The sequence below is a fragment of the Micromesistius poutassou genome (genome assembly GCF_964030765.1).
Source record: "Micromesistius poutassou genome assembly, chromosome: 10".
In the NCBI taxonomy this organism is placed as follows: domain Eukaryota; kingdom Metazoa; phylum Chordata; class Actinopteri; order Gadiformes; family Gadidae; genus Micromesistius; species Micromesistius poutassou.
Window position 1 is genome coordinate 6063243 of NC_140280.1, and position 15246 is coordinate 6078488.

Sequence of the window (15246 nt, forward strand, 5' to 3'; positions counted from 1 at the left end):
GGATCTTCACAGCATGTGTTGACTTCACAATATTTACTTATTTGATTGTACATTTCGTAGGGGTGGGCCCATACAGGTTTATTTTCACCCCAAACACACTCCTGGAAAGACCCTGAGTGGTAGGAGTTCAACTTGATTTAAAGACGCTGTGTTTAAATGGGTTTTGATCGGTTGAGTGTAAGGAGCACAATATAAAGCAGACAGGACAAAAATATATTCTTGATTCCTTCAGAATATATTTAGAATATATTCTAAATGGTATTTTTAAGGCACGTTTGCTGCCAACCAAAATATTGCAGCAAAGGTTATATTTAAGAATACTTTTAGGTCTGGAATGTTTCCTTTTAGTAAAGTTTATTCTTGTTGCCTTTCTGTAACCAATCTCGGCATATTCTGAAGTTTTCTTTTGCTCTTTGGATTTCAAGTTCAAGTTTCAGATTTCAATATAGTTGAGTGATCAAATTTTCTGAAGGGGTTGCACTCACCTGGTATGATATTGAAGCGACAGTGGTATTGAAAGAAATATTAGATGTTGGTATCCGGCTTAATAAAATTAAATACAAATATTAAAACATTTGCAAAATCAAGATATCAAAAATCTTTTGATAGATCTTGATGAAATTTATGTGGAAACGATGATCGTATGCCCATTTTACAAACAAATGTTATTGCAAGTCTAGCCAAAGTCCAATAGGAGGCAACCAAAAAGTAAGAAATTAACCTAAAATCTAGTACTGCTGCCAAGAAATTATACAACTTTATTCAATCAGTGGTAGTGGTAGTGGCAGTGGTAGGTAATAATAATACACAATGAAAAGAATGTAAAATAATGATTTAAAAGGCCTTCAGTTTAACAGGACCATTAAGTGTTAACAAAGTCATGAATGCTCTGTTGGATTCTTGAAAGGGGGAAGTCCTTTCAAAAGAAAGACTTCCTACTTCTTAACCCTTCGTAAGATTATATTTAAAAGACGAGTGTGGATAAAGCATCACAATATGCAGCTTATATTAAGCTCTCTAAGAAAATGTCACAGCCAAGACATTTCTTTTAGGATTTCATTATCAAGGTAATGTATTACAATGTGAGAATAGTGTGGAAACTATGTGATTCTTCCAGTTGGACAATGGACCTGTAGCACATGATGTCCCAGCACACATCTCAGGAGCAACTTGAAGAAGGAAGCGGGAAAGTTTCTGAGTTGTGCTTTTCTTTGTGCGTATGCTTGCGAGCTTCTCTTCAGTTTCAGCGCTTGAAAGAGAGGGAGGGAGGGAGGGAGAGAGGGCAGGAGGGAGGAAAGGAGAGAGAGTGGAGGACTGACACGGGGAGCAGGAGGAGGAGGAGGAGGAGGAGGGAGGTGCAGTGAGTTTGGAGTCCCTGGTAAGCAGGGGCCAGTAGAAAACAGACGGCGTCGGTTTCATGCAGGGCTGCAGTCTGTGTAAGGCATGCTCTCTGTGTGTCGGCCACTCTCATTCTTTATTTGCAAAAAAGCCAGCGTGCACCTGCGTGTTGGAGCGCTCGATCTCTCTCGCTCTCCCTCCTTCTGTCTTACTCCCTTTCTCCCTTACTCTACCTCTCTCCCTCTCTCTGTCTAAGTTTATCTCTTCCCTCTCTCTCTCTCTCTCTCTCGCTCTGTCTCACTTCACTATCCCTCTATCTCTGTCTTACTTATCTTTCTCTCTCTTTCTCTCTTTCACTCTCTCTTGCTCTCCCTCTCTCTCGCTCTCTCTCTCTTATTTTATGTCTTTCTCCCTCTCTGGGTTCTCCTTCATTGTTTACTAGTGCTGTCACATTAGGAACTCCTGCAGCAAGCAGTGGGACCGAGGCTGTTCTGCATCTAGACGGATGACTAGCAATAACAAATGCACGCATAGAGGAACTGTGTGTGTGTGTGTGTGTGTGTGTGTGTGTGTGTGCGTGTGTAAACTACACACGTGCGCAAAAAAGTTTAGTTTGTGTCTCCTTGGGAGGATTTGAGAGCTGAAGGAAGAGAGTCGAGTGGTCAGAAACAGAGGGGAGTTGGAAGGAGTTGCAGCAGCTCCGACACACAAAGAAAGGTGAGTCCCTCCGCTGAACAGCTGAAGTTACTGAGTAACAAACCCTGAGCTGCCAGTCTCACCGCTGTCGGCTCAAGAGGTCTGTTTATGGCACTGTTGATAGGACTTCTGGACATGCTGTGCTACATATCTACCACTCGGTGCTTGTGTTGCTGTTGTGCCTGTGTGTAAACTAGTGATCCTGATTGTGTGTGTGTGTGTGTGTGTGTGTGTGTGTGTGCTTGTATTAGTGCATATTTGGTAGTGTGTGTTTGTGTGTATGCATTTTTATGTATGTGTTTGCTGTTGTGCTTGTGTGTAAGCTAGTGATCCTGATTGCGTGTGTGTGTGTCTTGGGTCTTCTGATAGGTTGACTGGTCTTAATCATACTTGGAGGAGGTACGGCTGGTTTGGTTTTCTGATGGTACATCTTTTAGCACAGATGTTGACGTGTCACAAGTGTCTATAAATAGACACGCGTCCATCAAAATATACAAACTTACACACACACACACACACACACATACACACACACCTACACATACACATACACATACACATACACATACACATACACATACACGTACACGTACACAAAGGACAAAAGGGGTACATTTTATCCATTGTAGTAACTAAAGTTGAACTTGTAATTGACCTAATAATAAAGTTAGACACTGACCATCTGAATAAGGATAATAACAAATAACTAGATGAAAAGACAGCAGTAGAGTTTCAGATATTATATTGAAACCACTTGTTGGGATAGCTTGAGAGACATCGCATCTTGCATGTTACCAAATAAGATTTTCACTAAACCATCCATGATTGACCACTTATTCGAAGCCCCTCCCTAAATCATAAGTAGACCAATCTACATTAGCACTGAATGATAAAAAGTGATGGTTAAATTATAATACGTCCAAACATAAAGACTGAATCATCATCTAATTAGTGTACCAAAAGTAGTCCAAATTCCAAACAGTCCACCTCAGTCTTCCCTTCATGGACTCTTTTGACTTGGTGTTTTCATCCAGACTAACAACCATTACAGCAGGACATAGTCCCATGTAATCTCACTCAGTAATCTAATGCCGTCACACAGCTATTTGTTTTTCAGCGAGACCAGACTTGTAAGGTAATCCTCTTTCCTCAACTCAAACCTTCATCTTAGACAATTTCAGCAAATCGATGGGTCACGTTTTCGATAGTCCAAGTGATGGTCATATAGTGGCCGTTTAGTGAGTTGTACCCATGCCACCCACACCAAAACCAGTTCATCCTACCATAGAGAAAGTTCACTTATCAGTGGTAAGTGGAGTTTGAGGTGAGGACTGAAGTGTGGAGGGCATGGGGAAGGGGGTCCCTGTGTGTTGTCAGAGCACATCCTGCAGGGAAACCGACAGAAATAGAGCCCCTGTTTTTTTGTCCTTTTGCAAAAGCCACTACAAAGATAATGTTGTTTAAAAATGTTGGCCAATGTTTGTTTCCCGTAGCAATTAACTCTTTTCACATATTAGGAGCAAACAAATGCTTCATGAAAGGATATAGCCAGGAATCAGGCAACAAAAAACAACTCTTATAGGACATGAGCCACAAGGGGACTTAAAGGGTCTTAAAGTGACCAGATCTTGAACTGAAAATGTTTGTCACCAAAGCCAAAACGTAAAAAGAACAAATTCCTGAAATTGCTGATCAGGGTTGTGTCAAGTTCCATTTTTCAGATAACTTTGGAGGACTGCGCTATATGAACAAAGAAGCACAGCACAGGTTTAAAGCAAGCATTTCAATATCGCAGGAGTAAAAAAATATGTGGTTATGGCGATGAGAACGCCAGGTTCCCAGCTTCAAATGCCTCACATTCTTAGCTGCTGACCTCTGTGGAAAATTAGAACATGCCTGTTTGAAGGTCACTCTTCCCCGAACCCAGGGGCTCTAACAAACAGGTCGCTGCCACCATACAATGTGGAGTAATCCTCCACTATACATGCCCTTACACTTACCGATGATTAACCTGACTGGGTCGTAATCATCGTTGTTGTCCGGGATGTGTTATCGACACTAGGTGACTTCGGAAGTGACAGGTGAAGTGGCTGAGGTTTGAGGTATGCAGACAATGGTACGCATTTCAGCAGCAGAGGGGGGGGGAGAAGAAAAGTTGACCAGTGTTGGTTCCTTGCCAGGTTTTAGGTCTCCATGATTCAATGGTTTGCCAACATACCTTATCCCGAGGCTGTGTTTGTAGTTAACATATTTGAACATTATGAAGAGATGCGAGATAGCCGGGCCCGTAATTGAGATTACGTTTATTAACAGAGCATTATTAACATCATAAATCGGAACATCATAAATTGGAAAAAGAAGTCTTTGTAATACAAAATCCAATGACAGGACTTGTGTGTGTTGTTCCTGGTGGTACACTGTCCATACAAAGATAATAGCTATTTTTTCACAAAACAGACACTGTTTTGCTTTCTATGATGTTGACGTATAGCCTTGATGGGAACAGTTTTCTGGAACAATCGGGTCAAAACACCAGCGCTTGAATAACAGCCATGTTACTGAGATAATAACAATGTTTTGTGCATACTGGCCCCCAACAGTGGTTATGCAGGGGGGTAATTACCCTGAAAGCAACCAGGGTCCAAGGCAGCAATATCTTCCATGAATTCATTGCCCATACGGATTTGAAATGCTTTGATTTGTTCTTTAATCGATTAGAGTTTGCATAAACTGCCTCGCAACAGTTATTGTTGTGTGTGTGTGTGTGTGTGTGTGTGTGTGTGTGTGTGTGTGTGTGTGTGTGTGTGTGTAAGTACGTTAGTGTAAGCTAGTAAGTAGGGAACATAGTTAGTTTGTAGATAAATATCTATGTGCAATACATTGTTCCACAATGCAATACATTATCAACATACTGTACACTTACCCACATGTGCAGAGCCAAACCCAATTATTCCACCCATCTAGACATACTATCTTAAGCACACACACTCATACCTCATGCTCCAAACATACAATACATATATGGGAGGAGAAAAATACAGCCAAATGCTGTGCATAAGCTAAGCAGAGGCCTGCACTCAATCACCCAAACTACCACGCAAAAGCTGCGGAAAACTACAGTGTTTCAGAGAGGTGTCATCAGATCTGATTGGTGGTCCAAGGCACTTCTTAGTCTAAGAAGGGGGGCCCAACTGTAAATGTCAGTATCGCCTTTAAGCATCTGACAGCAACGAAGAACAGAGCTGGTTCTTATCTGATGACCTTGTGATCCCAGATGGGGGTGGGGGGGTGGGTAGGTTCACGGGTATGAACGGCGGCGAGCCAGGCTGCAGCAACGCCGCAAGTCTTCTCCGCTTTGTGGAAGAGAGAGGTTGTGTGCCTTATATTTTATCGGTTGTTGTTGTTTTATCAGGGAAAAACAGTTGGACGTTTTTCCCCTGTTCTAAAGTTAGCCTGTTACAGTCAACACAAAGTGCCACGTTTAAGTTAAACCGCTTTCATTTGTCACGGTCAAAATCAGACTCTTTCCGTTCCCGTTCTGTGGCCACTCAGTGTCTCAGACCCATCCTCCGCCGTGCGCCTCTTCTCTTGTCCCGATGTCGATCAGCCGTGCTTTGGGAAGCGACACTTTGGGAGGAAGCGAGTTCTGTGTTGTCCTTGTATGGAGCATTGTGCCGGTGGTGTCTGGACCTGTGTGGAGGGAGGGATTGACCCTCGTAAAAAAAGAAAGTACTTTAAACTCTTTGCCCGCCTGTCAGACCACACGCTCGCTGTCAGCTGTGAAATATGACTATCCCACTTCTCTCTGGGCCCCTGTCACCTCTCGACCTCTCGCCGTTCCTTCTTCCTTTTAAATATGCCCTTCTTTTCTTTTCTTTTTATTCTTTTACCAATTTCCTCTCCTTCGTTGTCTTGCCAACCTAATCCTACTGATCCTGTACTTCAGGTGGTTTTGGTCTCACCTAAACATAATGTGTGGTTCTTTCTTTCAAATAAAACGGATAATTATACAAATGAATGCAAGATTATTGCAACGTGACACATTTTGAGTTCATTGGTCGCCAAGGACTTGCAGTCTTCAGATCATATTGGGCTCTCTTGTTTTAGGGAGTGTAGAGCGATATGATGTTATATATTACTGTGTATACAACAATATTATGATACCTGTAAATTATTTGATCACACTCCCTTTTGAGTCACATAAATACATTTAAATCACCTTGGCAGTTGGTTAATAATGTCATTCTTTGCTTTTTTTTTCACCAAATACCATTCTAGAAGGAACTTCCACCATTATTTTAATGAAGGACGGTATTAATTCATAATTTCTGTCAATCTTTTGCCATGTCTAGTGGTTGCATCAGATTCAGGCTTTAACCCTGTGTTGTATTGTATATGCTTAAAAAGTCTACTCAGAAACAGAAATATAGAGTTTAGCATTACTAACTACGTCAAACCTGTTAAACTGTGGCCACTACCAGTGGTTCATCTTCAAATTAAACAAATGGCTCTCTTGTCTAATGGTATCTAGTCTCTGATCTCTTAAACTGTTGTCTACTGGTCTCTAGCGTCTGGTCTTTACTCTCTGGTCTGCTAGTGTCTACTCTCTGGTATACTGCTCTCTGGTCTACTAGTCCCTGGTCTCTGGTCTGCTGGTGTCTACTCCCTGGTATACTGCTCTCTGGTCTACTAGTCCCTGGTCTCTGGTCTTTACTCTCTGGTCTGCTGGTGTCTACTCTCTGGTATACTGCTCTCTGGTCTACTAGTCCCTGGTCTCTGGTCTGCTGGTGTCTACTCTCTGGTATACTGCTCTCTGATCTACTAGTCCCTGGTCTCTGGTCTTTACTCTCTGGTCTGCTGGTGTCTACTCTCTGGTATACTGCTCTCTGGTCTTCTAGTCCCTGGTCTCTGGTCTGCTGGTGTCTACTCTCTGGTATACTGCTCTCTGATCTACTAGTCCCTGGTCTCTGGTCTTTACTCTCTGGTCTGCTGGTGTCTACTCTCTGGTATTCTGCTCTCTGGTCTTCTAGTCCCTGGTCTCTGGTCTTTGTTCTGTGTGAGGTGGATGGCGCTCTACCCTGCCCGAGGGCCTCATGGTGTCGGCCTGGGTTACCTGGTGGGTCCTGCTGAGGAGCTGGGTTATTGACCGAGGAAGGAGAGCAAAATAAACACAGCGCTTAAAGGGGGATTAAAAGTGTCAGAGAGCCTCTAGGATTACAGCCCTCAGAACGTATCCAGATGTTTTCCCTCCTCAGGTAGTGCACGTGAGCCGTCTTCAGGTAGCACATGTGACAAGGCTTCGGTACGGACCACCCCCCCCCATCCCCCCTGTGGTGTGAACAGGAAAAAACGTGAAGGGAAAAGTGATAGAGTGAGGGAGAGCGAGAGGGAGAAAGAGAACGAAGGGGTGTGAACATAGTGATAGCAGGGAGAGATAAGGAGAGAGAGAGAGACTGAAGGAGAGCCAGAGTGAAGAAGAGAGTAGAGAAGAGAATGAGAGAGATACAAGGGACAGAGGCAGTGGAGGGGAGTGCGGAAGGAAGGGAGGAATAGAAAAGAGAGGCGGGGAAAGAAAGAAAGAGAGAATGCAGAATGAAGGGCAAACGAGAGAAGGAAGTAGAGAAGGAAGAGGAGAAAGGGAGGGAGTGTGAGAGAGAGAGAGCATGATAAAGAAGGAAAGAAAGAGTCAAAGTGCTGCTGAACAGGTCTCCTGTATTTGATCTGGTTTTCTCCAGAAGCTAAAGCACTTTGGTGGGGCCTATGGCCAGGGGCTGGAGCCGGTTCCCTGCACAGGGCGAGTTTGGAGGTAAAGAGGCCATGGCACCGCACATAATCTCCAAATCCGCCGTCATCAAGAGGGACCATGAGGACAGGAACCGGATATTGTTCAGCGCTTTGAACACTGAGATGAGAAGTCTCATATCCTCACTTCTTTTTTAATTCAGATTATTTACACTGCTTTAAGTGGCATCTGTAACCGTGTCCTTTGCACCAGGAAAAACAAGTTCTCTGCTTGACAATACGTGGGAACGTCATGGTTTCCGCGGTTGAAAAGCACCATTTTCTTATTTTTATGAATGGTGATCGCCAGGGCTCCGGGGTTAAATTCCTCTGTAAAACCGCCAATGTAAATATAAATCTAAATAACAAACAAGGCTATTCTTGATTAATGATTGCTCTGCCACTGTGTTTTTTCCAGGAGAGCTTCTCTCAGCATGTAGTTCATCTGCCAACGCCCCGAGTGTAGTTCAGACCAACACACTCACACCTGGGAACGGCATACCACACACCACTCTTTCTACTACCCCAGAGCAGGCACAGCTTACTGTGTGTGTGTGTGTGTGTGTGTGTGTGTGTGCTGCTCCACTCTCTTTCCATGGCTTTTCTCTGGGTTTTGCGTGATTGTATTTTCTTCATCCTTCATGGTGTGTTGTGAGCACTCATCTGACGAAGCTTTGTGCTCTTGAACCGAATATTGGAGATGCAAAAAATAAGCCAGTTTAATTTTTTTTTTCTGGTTATAATAAATCGGAACACATTATTTAAAAAATCGCATCCAATCCATTTGTTAACAACTGTCAACCAATTTTGCAGTTTGAGTCAGGCTGGCGGTTTCTGTTGTAGTCGCTGCCATTTGCCGGTTGTCAGCGGCCTTCCCTTCAAGGATTCTATTTTGGCCACCATTTTAGACAGCTGAGCCGAGGCAGGGACGGTTCAGGGAGGCGGTAGTCGAGGGGAGGATGTGGATCTGTAAACGTCGGGTAGCACACCCGGAATGACCAGGAATATTTTTCAAGCAATCCAGCTAGCGTGATTTAGTTGGCCCGATGTAGAATTTGTTGATGAGTGATATTATAATATTACTGTTATAACTTGACCATTTGAGCTATAATAAAATGTGCTCTGGTCTAAAGGAGCTGGAATAGTTTTTTTTGATCAAATCAAGTTTTCATTAAAAACATTGAGGAAGATGAAGAGGGTGAATAAAATCTGCTTGATTTTTATTTACCACATTTTATGCTGAACAATGCAGTCAAACCATTGTAAGGGATGGGTTGTTATACTGTACATTACTTAGCAATTTGGTTGACTTCGATAAAACAAAGACAATTCCTTGTAACTAGCAGGCTCAGGATGATAGTGTACGGTACTCATTTAGAGGTGCCATTTAACCATTCATGTAGTCTCATTAATATTAGAGGCTTTATTAGGGGAATGCTGCTAAGCAATGTGCTAAGCACAGCAAAAGCTAACATTTTTGGACACTGTAGAGCCTGAAAACCTAAAGCTTTCACTCACAATATTAAGCTTAAACTGTAACAGTGGTTCTTGTTTGTATGGCGTTTAAATACTTAATTAAATACTTAACTATAATTATGCTTCTTGAGCATCGGTTGTTTGAATGTGATAACCAGTGTCCTTCTTGAGACTAGAAGGCGAGAGAACAGTCTTATCTTCAACACCCTTTGACACTCACAAATAAACTCACATACTCACATACACTACAAATGTTTGATATCCACACGTGCATCTACTTCTACTGAGCATGACCATTTCCAATTTATAGTAATCAGATTTATACTTTTTGAGAACGAGCCTATGGCTAAAAGTATATTTCACATCATGCTATCTATACAACTGATAAAGCATATGAAAGCTGAGAATCCACAGATTTCAGCAGTATCAGCCATATCATCCTGTGACCTATACTCCACCTAGCCGTTAAAGAATAGAAACAACACCCTTTACTTTATCTCAAGTTACAAACACAAATGATGTCATACCTTTGTTATTATAATAGTACTATATATCATACTGATACTGGTCCTACTACTTATCATACTAATAGGCCTATCATACTACTCCTACTACGTATCATTCTCCTTCTACTACTGGTACTAGTAAACTTATACTACATATCGTGCTTATATTAGTTCTAATACTTACTACTAATACTTATCATACCCTTAAGCCTAGGTTCAAACGGTATCACTTTAATTAAGTTATTTGTTTAAAGCTAGGGTAGGCTATTTGAAGAAACCACACAGGGAAATGTAGATTGTAGAATCGAAAAAATCCCAGCCCTCCCTTCAGATCTCCCTCCAAAGCCACTCCCCCAAATCATATGACATATGCCTTAGCAAAAGGTAGGTAGACAGACAGACATGCAGGCCATTCCTATCATTTTATTTAGGCCAAATAGATTCTAGAATGTATTCTGTCAGGATTTGATTCTTCTAAAATAAATTGCCTAGCCTAGCTTGAACACTAACTTTTAACAGCAGTTGGGAATTGTTCAAATGTTTTGTTTGTTAATACTCTTACTCCAGTCAGACTTTATCTTTTTAGCAATGTTACAATATTTTCACATGAGTTCAGCAATTTCTAATTGTCTTAAACCATCTAGTTTTATAAACATAAATTGAAGTATCTTCGGTACAGCACTCAGCACTATTCCCTTTAAGAAATGCCTTTTCTATTTACACCTATTCTAATCACACATGCAAGGAAGGAAGGAAGGCTGTAGCTGCAACTTCCGCTGTGTGATAACCATTTGCTTTAGGCCTGAATGTCACTCTTATTGCATATACATTAGCCTATGTTTTCTGTGAAGTCAGAGATAACGTGTGTGATCCTAGAAAGATAGCCTTTCAAATGGGTTTGTGTTTGTGTGCGTTTAAGATTTTCTTTTGATCATTCTGTGAGCCTGAGGGGTTATATTAAGAGTGACGGCGGGTTAGTGAAGGTGACTTTTGCTTATGTACTATCAGTGGAACAGTTTTATATGCAGGCTACACAGTAACAGGTGTATGTCTGCATACGTTCCATGATGTGCATGTCTGGGGGTTTGCATGTGTGAACTTATGAACACGACTATGACTTTGCGTCCGATGGCATCAATCGAAAGGTATGTCCTGTACCCTCGGATACAAACAACGGCCTCAGCAACGATTGAGAACAGTTCTTGTTTGAATTTGTCCATTTTTACATTTCCGAGGTAATTAGGGGTTGGATATTCTGTTATTAGCATTGGCGTTGAGCATGAGTTAGAGGGTATTTATTCAACTGTAAAAATTACCAGGGAAGGAAAAAAGGCCGGAGTCCACTTAGTTTTTTTTGAACGACCATTGACTCGACACCTATCCGAGGGCCTCCTAATTGTTCGTACTATTTGACACATCTGCCAAGGTCACCACAGTTTCTACTCAGCACCGATGACTGCTCAATGCACCATTGTCAACTGTTAGGAATTAGTCGTTTTTTAAAACGGCAGTTTTTTGTGCATTCCAAAGGGATTCAACTATTTGAACATATGTTGGTCATTTCTAAGACCCTTGTTATTTGGAAATTGCCTTTTACACAGGTAAAAGAAACAAAACAGGAGTTACATTATAAAGATAGAGAGGGCTTAGAGCCCAGAAGGATTTCAAGACAGAGGCCGCAAGGGCTGGTTTATGATTTACAAACAAAATATCATCATTAGCGTCTGAGTCTGGAGAGGAAGGGGTGGGTGGAGACAATTCTCTCCAATATTGTGAATTTGGATCGCAGAACCCATTTTCAACACTTGTTGACGATGTTACATAGTGTGCCATTAAGGGTCACTCATTTTGTATATACAGTAGCCTAAGTCTCGTGTGAAGTCAGCGATAACAAGTTTGTTCTTAGAAATGTAGCCTTTCAGGTGGGAGTGTGTTTGTACCTTTAAGGGAAGAGATAATGGATATTCAACAGATATAATTATGTGACGCAGGGAACTTAAAGGCACAGTCGTTGGTATTTGTCCTGTGTTTCTAGCTGCAGGAGACCGGATCCAAGTGAGGCCAGTAGCACTCCTCTCTGATCAATGTGTTCTGCGAAGCTTAACTATGAAATAAGATTTGATCCGTTTCAAAAAGTCAAACATTTTCAATGTACAGGAAACAATATTGATGAACTTGGGGGCTGGCTTTGGCCATTTGTCATAGTAACACATTGTAGTAAACTAGAAGAGATTAGGTCTTACCTGGATACTGCTTCATTTGTTTCGCGTGTTGTTTGGGGGTAAAATGGATATGACGGCATTGACCTGTGACCTCACCAAATTTAACGTCAGTTATCTTGATAAAAACTATGGATTTCTCTGGGTTTTAATTTTGTTGGCCAATTTGAATAATGTAAGTATACCGTTCAACAACATATATAATAGGTCTATATAAGTTATTAGATATTTGAATGCAGAAATGTTGCATACTGTACCTCTAAGAGTGAAGGCAGGTTAGGGAGGGTGAGGTTTACATATGTACTACCAGTGGAAAACTAGTTTAATGATATGTTCATAGAAAGTAGTAGATACTTTGTGTTTGCTTGCGTTCCATGATTGCGCATGTCTCTGGGTTTCTCTACACGTACTTGAACATGTCCTTATGTTCATGGACTTGAATGATTTCATTACCTGCAATTTGATCCTATTTTGCGATCAACGTATCCTATGACCCCATTCGGCAGGTGTCAATTGTATATTGGCCAAGTTGTACTGTAAACGTACATCATGGATTTGATGTTAACCAATGCCTCAGCAATAATTTAGAATAGCTCTTCAAAACAAATACAAACAGACGCTGTTTGAATTTGTTGACATTTTTTAAAGGAATAAATATGAATTATCCTCATTATTATTATCTCATAATAAATATGCATTCCTGTCTAAGGTATATATTCTGTTATTAGCATTGTCATTCAGTGAGTCGGAGGGTATTTATTCTATATGACCAGGGAATAAAATAAGGCCAGAGTCCATTTTCTTTTTTTTTCTACCACCATCGACTCAACACCTATCCGAGGGCCTCCTAATTGTTCGTACTATTTGACACATCTGCCAAGGTCACCACAGTTTCTGCTCGGCACCGATGACTGCTCAATGCGCCATTGTCAACTGTTAGGAATTTGTTGGAGTCGTTTCTAAAACGGCCATTTTGTCCATTCTCTGCGAGCTTGCGCGGTACCTGCAAGCAGCTAGGGGACAACGTTCCAAAGTGATATATTTAGGATAGATATTTTGGAGATATTTCTACGATTTTCTTTATTTGGAATAGCATTATGTCGTGGCATTATGCACTTGAAGGAAGGCACTCACTGTACTATTCTTGCTTCTAGTAATTCAGGTCAAATGGAAACCCTGGAGAATGTCTCAAATATCAGCAAGAGATCTTTCCCTCAGGGAAATGTGCAGCACATCCAACTTCACACATTCAACATTTTCTGTCCACTTCACCATGTGCACTTTCATACCGTGACATACTTTTCCTCAATTGTCAGTATTTGCTTTGTTATCATTGCTATTTGTACATTGTTATTGTTCTCTGAATACTTTAATACGTAAAGCACATTTTTGCAAATTAGGAATAATAATATTATTATTTGTGTTTTCAATGTTCCGTTGTAAAGACTTCTTTGTCGCACTGGCAGAATAACCTAGATCAGGGGGGAGCACAGCTATGTGTTTCTTTTCACGTCGCAAACCCGACGGATCGTCTTGTGAAAGAAACACGAGTGGCGCGGCGGCGCTGCAACAAACCAGTTCTGCAGCCCGGCTGAACCCGCTGACACGGCCTCATCATTTACACTACTTTGCATTTAATTGTCTGCAGCTGTTTCCCCCTTTGCTGCAAAAGCAGAGGTGCCTCTGGGTTTCACAGTCCCGTTCTCTGCGCGAGGGTCAGTGAGGTGATACAGCATGCGCCGGCAGTGGGCATTCCCCAAAACATTTCCGTAGCCCTTTTTTTAAATTTAGTTATTTTTCGCGTGGCCTTTACTGGTTTGGCGTCGCGTCCCCGCATTGTCTCGTATAGGATCTCCCCCTATATGTGCATGGGACGCACGAGTCGGTGCGCATATAGGGTCCGTGCACGAGTCCCTACACACACACACACACAACCGGCAGCAGCACACCACCTTGTGCACGGCACGGCGGTAGATGGAACATAGGCGGACCACCTGGTTCCTGTGTGTTTTCTGGGAGGCTTTACTTTTAGGGCGAGTCTCTGCACTTAGTTAAACAAAAGGGCCCCAGCGTTGGTCCTCTGGATAAACACACTCCTGAGAAAACATGGCATGGTTACACTTTAACCTGCCGTCGGAGGCCTCCTGCCTGTGTCCTCCCAGCGCGCCGCAGGGTCAGGCTGGCCTCGCTCTCCTGCGGGCCCGCCGAGAGAATCATGCGCCGCACGTGAAGCTGCCCTCGCCTCGGTCCGGCGGACAATGAAGCCTTTGACGGCCGTGGCCTCCACCATCCACCCTCCACCCTTCCCGACCCTCAACCCCTCAACCCCTCAACCCCTCAACCCCCACCATCCCGCATCACCACCACCACCAACGTCCACCCTGCAGCCGCCCCACCTCTCCGCACCCCCCCACCCCCCACCGCCCTCTCTGGTCCTCCTCAGTACAGTCGGAGCACTGTCTCCCCGGGCCCGGACGGTGTCACTCCCCATTTCTGTTGTGCTCCCTCCTGGACACCAGCAGCAGCTGGCCGGCAGCCTTTTGAGCCCTGGGGAGGTCGGCGGCATAGAGAAGAGAGAGACAGAGTGGGAGATAGAGAGAGGGAGAGAGAGAGAGAGAGAGAGAGAGAGAGAGAGAGAGAGAGAGAGAGAGAGAGAGAGAGAGAGAGAGGGAGAGCGAGAGAGAGGGAGAGCGAGGGAGAGCGAGAGAGAGGGAGAGCGAGAGAGAGAGAGAGAGAGGAGCTCCAGTCAAAGTTCAGACCAAATTAGCCGAAGTCAGAGCAGAACGGAGCGACCAAGCAGAGAGAGCTGTTGAGCATTCCCTCCCAACACCCCCCCCCCCCCAACACACACAAACACGCACACACACACACACACACACACACCCCGCACACCACCCACCAGCTAACACACAAGTTCAACGCCAAAGTCTGTACAGAAATAACACTATGCAGATAAGCCTGGTTCGTTTCAACCATGGGATTAGACAGCTTGTTTTCCTCCTAAAAAAGTCCAAACTGCGTCAAGGTAAGACCAGTAGACTAGGCCTCTGGCCCTCTTAATAATGCTGCTGGTGTTTCACGTTGTGACCACTGCAACTAATACAATTAAATGTTCTTTTACTTGGACATGGTGATTTATAGTACACGTTGTACTATTAATAGTTAATAGTGCAACATTACGACAGGGGACGTGCCACAGAATATTTGGTAGGGTAAGTTGTATGGTAAAA

General features: G+C 43.0%; 1 long non-coding RNA gene across 1 annotated transcript in view; it reads left to right on the forward strand.

Annotated features, from left to right (window-relative positions):
- Positions 1-1438: 1438 nt before the first annotated feature.
- LOC311354688 overlaps positions 1439-15246 on the forward strand; it is a 71305-nt gene continuing 57497 nt past the window's right edge. The window contains exon 1 of the long non-coding RNA XR_014637290.1: positions 1439-2055. This is a non-coding gene — a long non-coding RNA (uncharacterized lncRNA). The remainder of the gene's footprint in view (positions 2056-15246) is intronic.